Here is a 7,856-nt window from a genome sequence, read left to right as displayed (position 1 = left end):
TAAGATTGCTTTAAGGTTCGAGTTCAAAATCTCAAAGAATATAGTTTTATTTTAAATTTTAGAGCGTCATTCAATTTATAAACTTTGTCTTGTAATTCAAACCAATTGCTTTAATGCTTAGGGTCTTTTTGCGAGTTTTCCTGCAGTAATCATGACTAGTTTATTTTGCACTTTAGTCCTTAGGTAAAACTAAGTTTTACTTTTATCTTTTTACCATTTCACATATAAGTCCTTATATGTTTGTATAATTACATAAAGGTCCTTAATTTCATATTAAGCCTATTTCCCTTAGTGTTTATTTATCCTTTGCTCTTTTCTTTTCTATAACCATCTGAAATTTGACACTTAGGATCATTTCCACATACTTGCACAGGAAAATTTATAAGACTTGAAATTTACAAATGTACCCTTATTGCCTTGTACACTCGTATACACTATATCCTGCTTACATATTCTACACCTAAACTTAGTATCTATTTGATTACTACCTGGATATCACAGCCTTCCCCCCTTAAAAAGAATCTCGTCCCGAGATTCCGAAGCTGAACAGAATTGGATCATTAGATTTGGGATTGGTTTGAAGAAAAAGTCTGGAAAATTCTGTTGAAGATAAGACTCAGTTTCCCAAGTCGCTTCTTCTTCGGTGTGATGATCCCATAGGATTTTGTACATCTTAACTGCCCTTCTTCTGGTGAATCTTTCCTTAGTGTCCAGAATTCGAAGAGGTTGTTCGATGTACGACAAATCAGGTTCTATCTCAAGGGTACTTGTCTCAATGATTTCTGTGGGTACTTTGACACACTTCTTAAGTTGAGAGATGTGAAAGACATTGTGAATAGCTGCCCATTGAGATGGAAGACGAAGTTTGTAAGCCACTGGGCCACAATCATCAAGAATTTCAAAGGGTCCGACATACCGAGGTGCTAGCTTTCCTTTTATGCCAAAGCGTTGGACGCCTTTGGTAGGTGATACTCGGAGATAGACAAAATCTCCTATCTGGAATTGCAGAGGTTTCCTCCTCTTATCTGCATAACTCTTTTGTCTGGATTGAGCGGTTTTAAGATTAGATTGAATAACCTTAACCTTATCTTCGGCTTCAATGACTAGATCTGGTCCGAAGATTTTGCGTTCACCAGTCTCAGACCAACTCAAAGGAGTTCTACATCTGCGACCATATAACGCTTCGAAAGGAGCCATTTGAAGACTAGCTTGGTAACTGTTGTTGTAAGCAAATTCAGCTAGACCAAGACACTTGTCCCAACTTGTACCATAATGAATAATACAAGCTCGGAGCATGTCTTCAAGAATTTGGTTAACTCGCTCAGTCTGCCCATCAGTTTGGGGTGATATGCAGAACTTCGAATCAATTTGGTCCCTAGAGCTGATTGCAGTTGCTCCCAGAACCGTGCGATAAATTGGGGCCCACGATCAGATATGATAGTTTTCGGAACCCCATGCAATCGAACGATTTGTTCCAGATAGACTTCGGCATACTTCTTAGCAGAGTAAGTGGTATGCACCGGAAGAAAATGAGCTGTTTTTGTAAGTCTATCGATGATTACCCATATGGAGTCATGTTTTTGAGGTGTGTTGGGAAGACCGACAATGAAATCCATACTAATGTCTTCCCATTTCCATGACGGAATGGGTAATGGCTGAAGTGTACCAGAAGCCTTGAGATGACTGGCTTTGACTCTCTGGCATGTATCGCACTCAGACACATATTTGGCAATTTCTCTCTTCATTCTGGTCCACCAAAAATGTTGCCGAAGATCATGATACATCTTGGTGCTACCAGGATGAATAGAGAATTTGGACAAATGTGCTTCGTCGAGAATTTGTTTACGAGTTGATGATTCTTAGGCACAACAAGTCGATCGTTGAACCATAGGACTCCTTGACGATCATGTGAAAACACCGATATTTAGCTTCTCCTTGGGATAGCTTGGATTTGATAATCTTGACACCCTCATCATGGAGTTGAGACATGATGATTTTATCTTGGAGAGTTGATTCAATAGATAACAGATCCAAACTACCTTGAGAAATGATCTCTAAATTGAGTTTTCTCATCTGATGGCAAAGAGTGTCACTGAAAGTTGATATGGATAAACAATGACAGTGTGCTTTGCGGCTAAGTGCATCCGCAACCACATTAGCTTTGCCCGGATGATAGTGTACCTCAAGGTCATAATCTTTGATCAACTCTAGCCAACGCCTTTGCCTCATATTTAGATCAGCTTGAGTGAAAATAAACTTGAGGCTCTTATGGTCTGTGTAAATGTTACCTTAGCGCCCATAAGATGATGTCTCCAGATCTTGAGAGCATGAATAACTGCTGCCAATTCAAGATCATGTGTTGGATAATTTTTCTCATGAGTCCGGAGTGCTCGGGATGCATAAGCAATAACCCGGTTGTTTTGCATAGAACGCAACCAAGGCCAATTCCGGAAGCGTCACAGTAGACATCAAAAGGCTGGTTACTATCTGGCTGAGCTAGTACTGGAGCAGTCGTCAGAAGTTTTCTTAAAGTGTGAAATGCTTGCTCACACTTATCATCCCAACGGAACTTAACTTCTTTCTTGAGTAGCTCAGTCATGGGTTTAGCTATCTTGGAGAAGTCCGGAATGAATCGGCGATAATATCCTGCCAATCCAAGGAAACTTCGTATTTGATGGACTGAAGTGGGAGGATTCCAGTCCATAACTTCTTGAACTTTGATTGGATCAACCGATATGCCTTGACTAGAAATAGTATGTCCCAAAAATTTCACACTATCTAGCCAGAATTCACATTTGGAAAATTTAGCATAAAGGCGATGATCCCGTAATCGTTGAAGAACGACACGCAAATGATTAGCATGGTCTTCTTTGGTTCTGGAGTATATCAGAATGTCATCGATGAAGACCACGACGAATTTATCAAGCTCCGGCATAAATACAGAATTCATGAGATACATGAAATACGCCGGTGCATTAGTAAGTCCAAACGACATAACCAGATATTCATAAAGTCCATATCTGGTTGAGAAGGCCGTTTTTGGAATGTCACTAGGCCTGATCTTGATTTGATGATAACCAGAGCGTAAATCAATCTTAGAAAAGACTCTTGCTCCAGCTAGTTGATCAAACAAGATATCAATGCGGGGAAGAGGATACTTATTTTTAATGGTAACCGCATTGAGTGGACGGTAGTCAACACATAGTCTAAGACTATCATCTTTCTTCTTGACAAAGAGAGCAGAACAACCCCAAGGTGAAGCACTGGGGCGTATATAACCCTTATCAAGAAGATCTTGGAGCTGGACTTTCAGTTCTGCCAATTCGTTTGGAGGCATACGATACGGCCTTTTTGAAATTGGAGCAGTGCCTGGTTGAAGTTCAATGATGAATTCGATGTCTCGATCTGGTGGCATTCCAGGCAGATCGTCGGGAAAGACATCGGGGTATTCACATACTATAGGAATATCCTTGACTCTGATATCGGTGATAGCATAAGTACAAGGATACAGACATTCTGGCTGAGGCAAATAAAGAGTAACGGCCCCACGATGTGGTGAATCAACTTCGATAACTCGGGATGATATGTCCAACTGTACTCGATGTTCTGTCATCCAGTTTGTCCCCAGTATAACATCGATACCCTCCAAACTTAATAAAACTAAATCAGTTTTAATCTCTTTACTACCCAGTTGAATTGGCACACTTTTAACTATTTGGTTAGAAGTAATATTTCCGCCAGGGGTAGAAATCATATATGACCCCTGGATAGGACAAGAATCAAGTCCTAGTCGGGTTCCACAGTTGTTACTAATAAAGCTATGTGTTGCTCCAGAATCAAATAAAGTAACAACTGGTTGGTGGTGAATAGAAAATGTACCCGACATGACAGGAGCTCCATCTGGAAGTTCTGCAAGAGTGGTGAAGTTAACCCGTCCTTGACGAACTTGCATCACCGACTTCTTGCCCTTATTCTGGTTTCCCTGGGTGGAGCTCTGCCCTTGATTGGATTTCTTAGGCCGCGGGCAATCTCGGATGAGATGATCCGCACTTCCGCAATTGTAGCAGCGATAGTTGTTGCCCTTCAGTGGCACTTGCGGAAGATTTGGCCGTTGGCCAGATTGTTGTACTTGTTGCGGGGGCACAGGAGGTCTGAACCTTCCTTGCTGCTGAGGCGGCCTAAAAACCAATCTTCCCGTAGGGGCATTGCGTTGTGGTGCTCTGGGCGGCGTATTGGGAACAACCCGATACCTCGGTGGTTGCGCACTCGAGGATCCACCAGAGTTCTTCCGCTTCTTCTCGGCAGAATGTGCCACAATGCAGTCTTCTTGAGTTAAGGCCATGTTAACCAACTCACTGAAAGTATTTGCCTTAACAAGGTTCAGGCGTTCCTTGAGTTTGGTGTTCAGGCCTCGACGGAAGCGGTCTTGTTTCTTGGTATCATTATCTACATGATACCCTGCATACTGGCACAGATGATTGAAATTCTGTGCGTACTGTAAAACTGTATTGGCACCTTGGGTAAGAGCTAGGAACTCATTAAGTTTTCGCTCCAACAGTCCTGCGGGAATATAGTGCGCTCTGAAAGCGACCCGGAATTCATCCCATGTGATGACATGCCCTGCAGGTTGCATGGCATAAAAATTGTCCCACCAGATTCTAGCAGCCCCACGAAGTTGTTGAGCAGCAAAGGAAGCCTTGCTAGAATCCGCACAAGGTATGGTCAGGAGAGCGAACTTCGATTCAATAATGTGGAGCCAAGCATCGGCATCCAATGGTTCCTCGGCCTTACTGAAGAAAGGCGGTTGAGTACTGAGGAAATCCTGGTAACTAGCCACAGGAGAATTACGATCATCCCGGCCTCCTCGGAATTGTTGCTGTTGATTCAGTTGGGCTTGAACCAACATATTAAGTAATTCCGTTTGCCGAGCCATGACTTCGGCAAGGTTGGGAGGAGGTGGTGGGGGTTGCTGAGAACCACTGGCTTGATCAGCCCTGAAACCCTCCGGGGTTCCTCGTGTAGCTCCAACCATCTGAAATAAAGGAGATGTCCATTATTAACCATATATCCTTACTCCCAATTCCAGAAGACATAAACAATGCATATATTCCGCACAATCATCTCATCTCAGAATTAAAGATAATGAACAAGATGATGAAACCGGAAATTATATTACATTGCTAACTCAGATAGCTCTCATATTGCATGTCGAAAGTTTACTACATAGGCCATCTATGTTACATCAAATGGCGTGAAGTTTGACTACTTAAACTATTACATTCCCTTAGATTACATCTCGAAAGTTGACGATTTTACTAAAAATCGTCGAAATTTCCTACAGAAGACTGACTGCCAGAAAGAGAATGATGGGGACTAAGAACAGGATCCCCATGCTCAGAGTCAATCTCTGAAACACCCTCAATCTCTTCTGGATCTTCTTCTTCTTCTTCAGGTACTATGGGTATAGCGGGAAGTATCGGTTGCTGCTGCAATTCCTCAATGTGAGCCTGGGCATCATCAGCCACAAGTATCAGATCATGAATTTGTGCCTGTAGGAACTCAATAACAGTGTCACGCTGAGTGATAATATGATCACTCTCATTGATCTGATCTTCACGATGGAGGATTGTCTCATCTCTTGCTGCAATAATTTCATCCTTCTGAGTCACCAAAGCTTGCAGTTCTTCTATCTGGGTCACTTGGTGATCAGCATTCCGATAGTGGCTTTGAGCCACACCAGTTATCTGACTTACCCCATGACGCAGTAGCATCTGGTAATGGTATTGCACATCCATAAACCTGGTAACAATACGGACGGTTTCTTCAGCCAGATCTCCTAGCAGATGACCATGATGGTCTGTCCGAAAATCCCAGTCCGAATTACCCGGGTCTATGGTAGGAAATAACCCAATAGGATATGCAGCAACTTCAATCGGATGTTGATTGCAGAAGAGTTTGATACCTTCTAAAGCAGCAGTTTCAAGAGTATCCACTAGACGATATCCAACCACTTCTACTTCTATGGGAGGCCATAAGGAGCGGAAAGGGTGTTGAGGAATTATCATCTTAACCCTGCAGCGGGAAACTCCTTCTTCAAGATACTCTACCCCATCATACATAGGAGGCTCTGTATAATGGAACATACTCAAGGATTCCCACAAAAGACGAGGAAATCCCTCCCAATGTAAACCATTGGTGTGAAAGTGCCCCTCCTGATCCCAAAAGGTATTAGCAGGAGCAGCCATCTGCGACAACAATGCAAATGGTAAGATATTTTTACCCTGTTGAGAAAATTTACAAGGTAAAATTGGATTAAGATAGCTGATTCTGATGACAGCAAAAGCTGGAAATCAGATGGATGCCTAAGATACCCAACTAAGATTCTTAATTACCCAACTAAGAAAAACCAACATGTTGCCCATTTTCTTTAACAAGCATTCAATTTAGTTGATTAATGGATTATGCATGCACGTACTAACCGATCTCACAAACAAAAATTAACTGCCAAGTAATCTTGGTCTTACGTGGTTAGTTACGGTGGCATAACATAAATACGTCTCTCACTATTAACTAGTCGATAAATCCTATCCGTCCTAGTTTCGGAATCGTGGTTAGTGTACCTGCAGAAAACCACAATGCATATATATCCAATGAACCTTTCATGCCAGCATGTCATGAAAGCGTCCCCATTCATTACTGCTCACTATAGAAACAGTATCTGTACAATTACCGCCGTACAGACAACGTTAACATACGTTATTGAATAACGTATTCACGGGGATACCGCAAAAATGCGGGGGTATGAACAGCGATCGCCATACCCTGCGCCGAACCATATACTCCCAATGTAGTCAACCGAGGTTGGTACATTGGCAGCATCTCAAGTAGGCCACTGCTTGAGAATCAGCGTTCGGTTCGCATCACCGACAGGAAGGCCAAGCTCCCTCAGTTGGCTGAGGATTCTTACCTTCTTACCTCCCGATCGAAGATGTCGTTACAGAAAGTAAGGTTGGGTTGTGCATAAATTTAAGTTTCAACAGAAAGGTAATGCTGGAAGTCAGAATTATATATATATATATTACAGCCACCTGTAATTCCCCTAATAACATTACCCTAGGGCTTACGTACTATACATAATCCTTAACGAACCAACGTAGTTCGCAAATACTTGATTAATGAAATTTTATACTAAAAATTACTTTTTAAGGCTAATTATATCTCCGGGGTACACTTGTTAGCTCTGATACCAGCTGTGGCAGAACCAACCTGAATTATACCGGCTCAAGTACGCGAGTCCTCAACGAAGGGCTACCTCGCACTTCAAACGGTATAAAACTATTGGTCTGTCGGGTAACGTCCCGATGAACCACCGAACGCAGGATCCAACAAGGTACCTCACACGAAGGTGAGTCCAGAGATACAATGCCAAAATAATTTACACCACAGGCAGTTATATCATAAAAATATACAAAATAACATTTGTTCTCACTGAGGAGAATTTATTACAACCCAAGTTCAAGATTCTGATTAAAGCAGCGGAGTTTGAAAAGCGTAGTGAATATACACGACGTCATTACAGATACTATGCTAGCCCTGGCATAATATTATTCGGCGGAGTTGGTGTTGGCCGGGGACGAATCCCATTCCACGGACCAACCATCAGGCAAAGGGTAAGGCCATGGTGTAATGAATGCGGGCTCCTCAGAAGAATTACCTGAAGTAAATAAATGAAAGCAAGGCTGAGTATACTAATACTCAGCAAGACTTACCCGGAATTGGGTATATCTTAGCCCATAACTAGACTCATGCTGGCCTTTAGCTTTGGTAGGGTTTTCAGCTGAAAAGCAACAAAGAGT

Source organism: Panicum hallii, chromosome 8, assembly GCF_002211085.1.
Source record: "Panicum hallii strain FIL2 chromosome 8, PHallii_v3.1, whole genome shotgun sequence".
Lineage (NCBI taxonomy): Eukaryota > Viridiplantae > Streptophyta > Magnoliopsida > Poales > Poaceae > Panicum > Panicum hallii.
The sequence above is the reverse complement of the archived record's forward strand: the minus strand, read 5'-3'. Positions refer to the sequence as shown.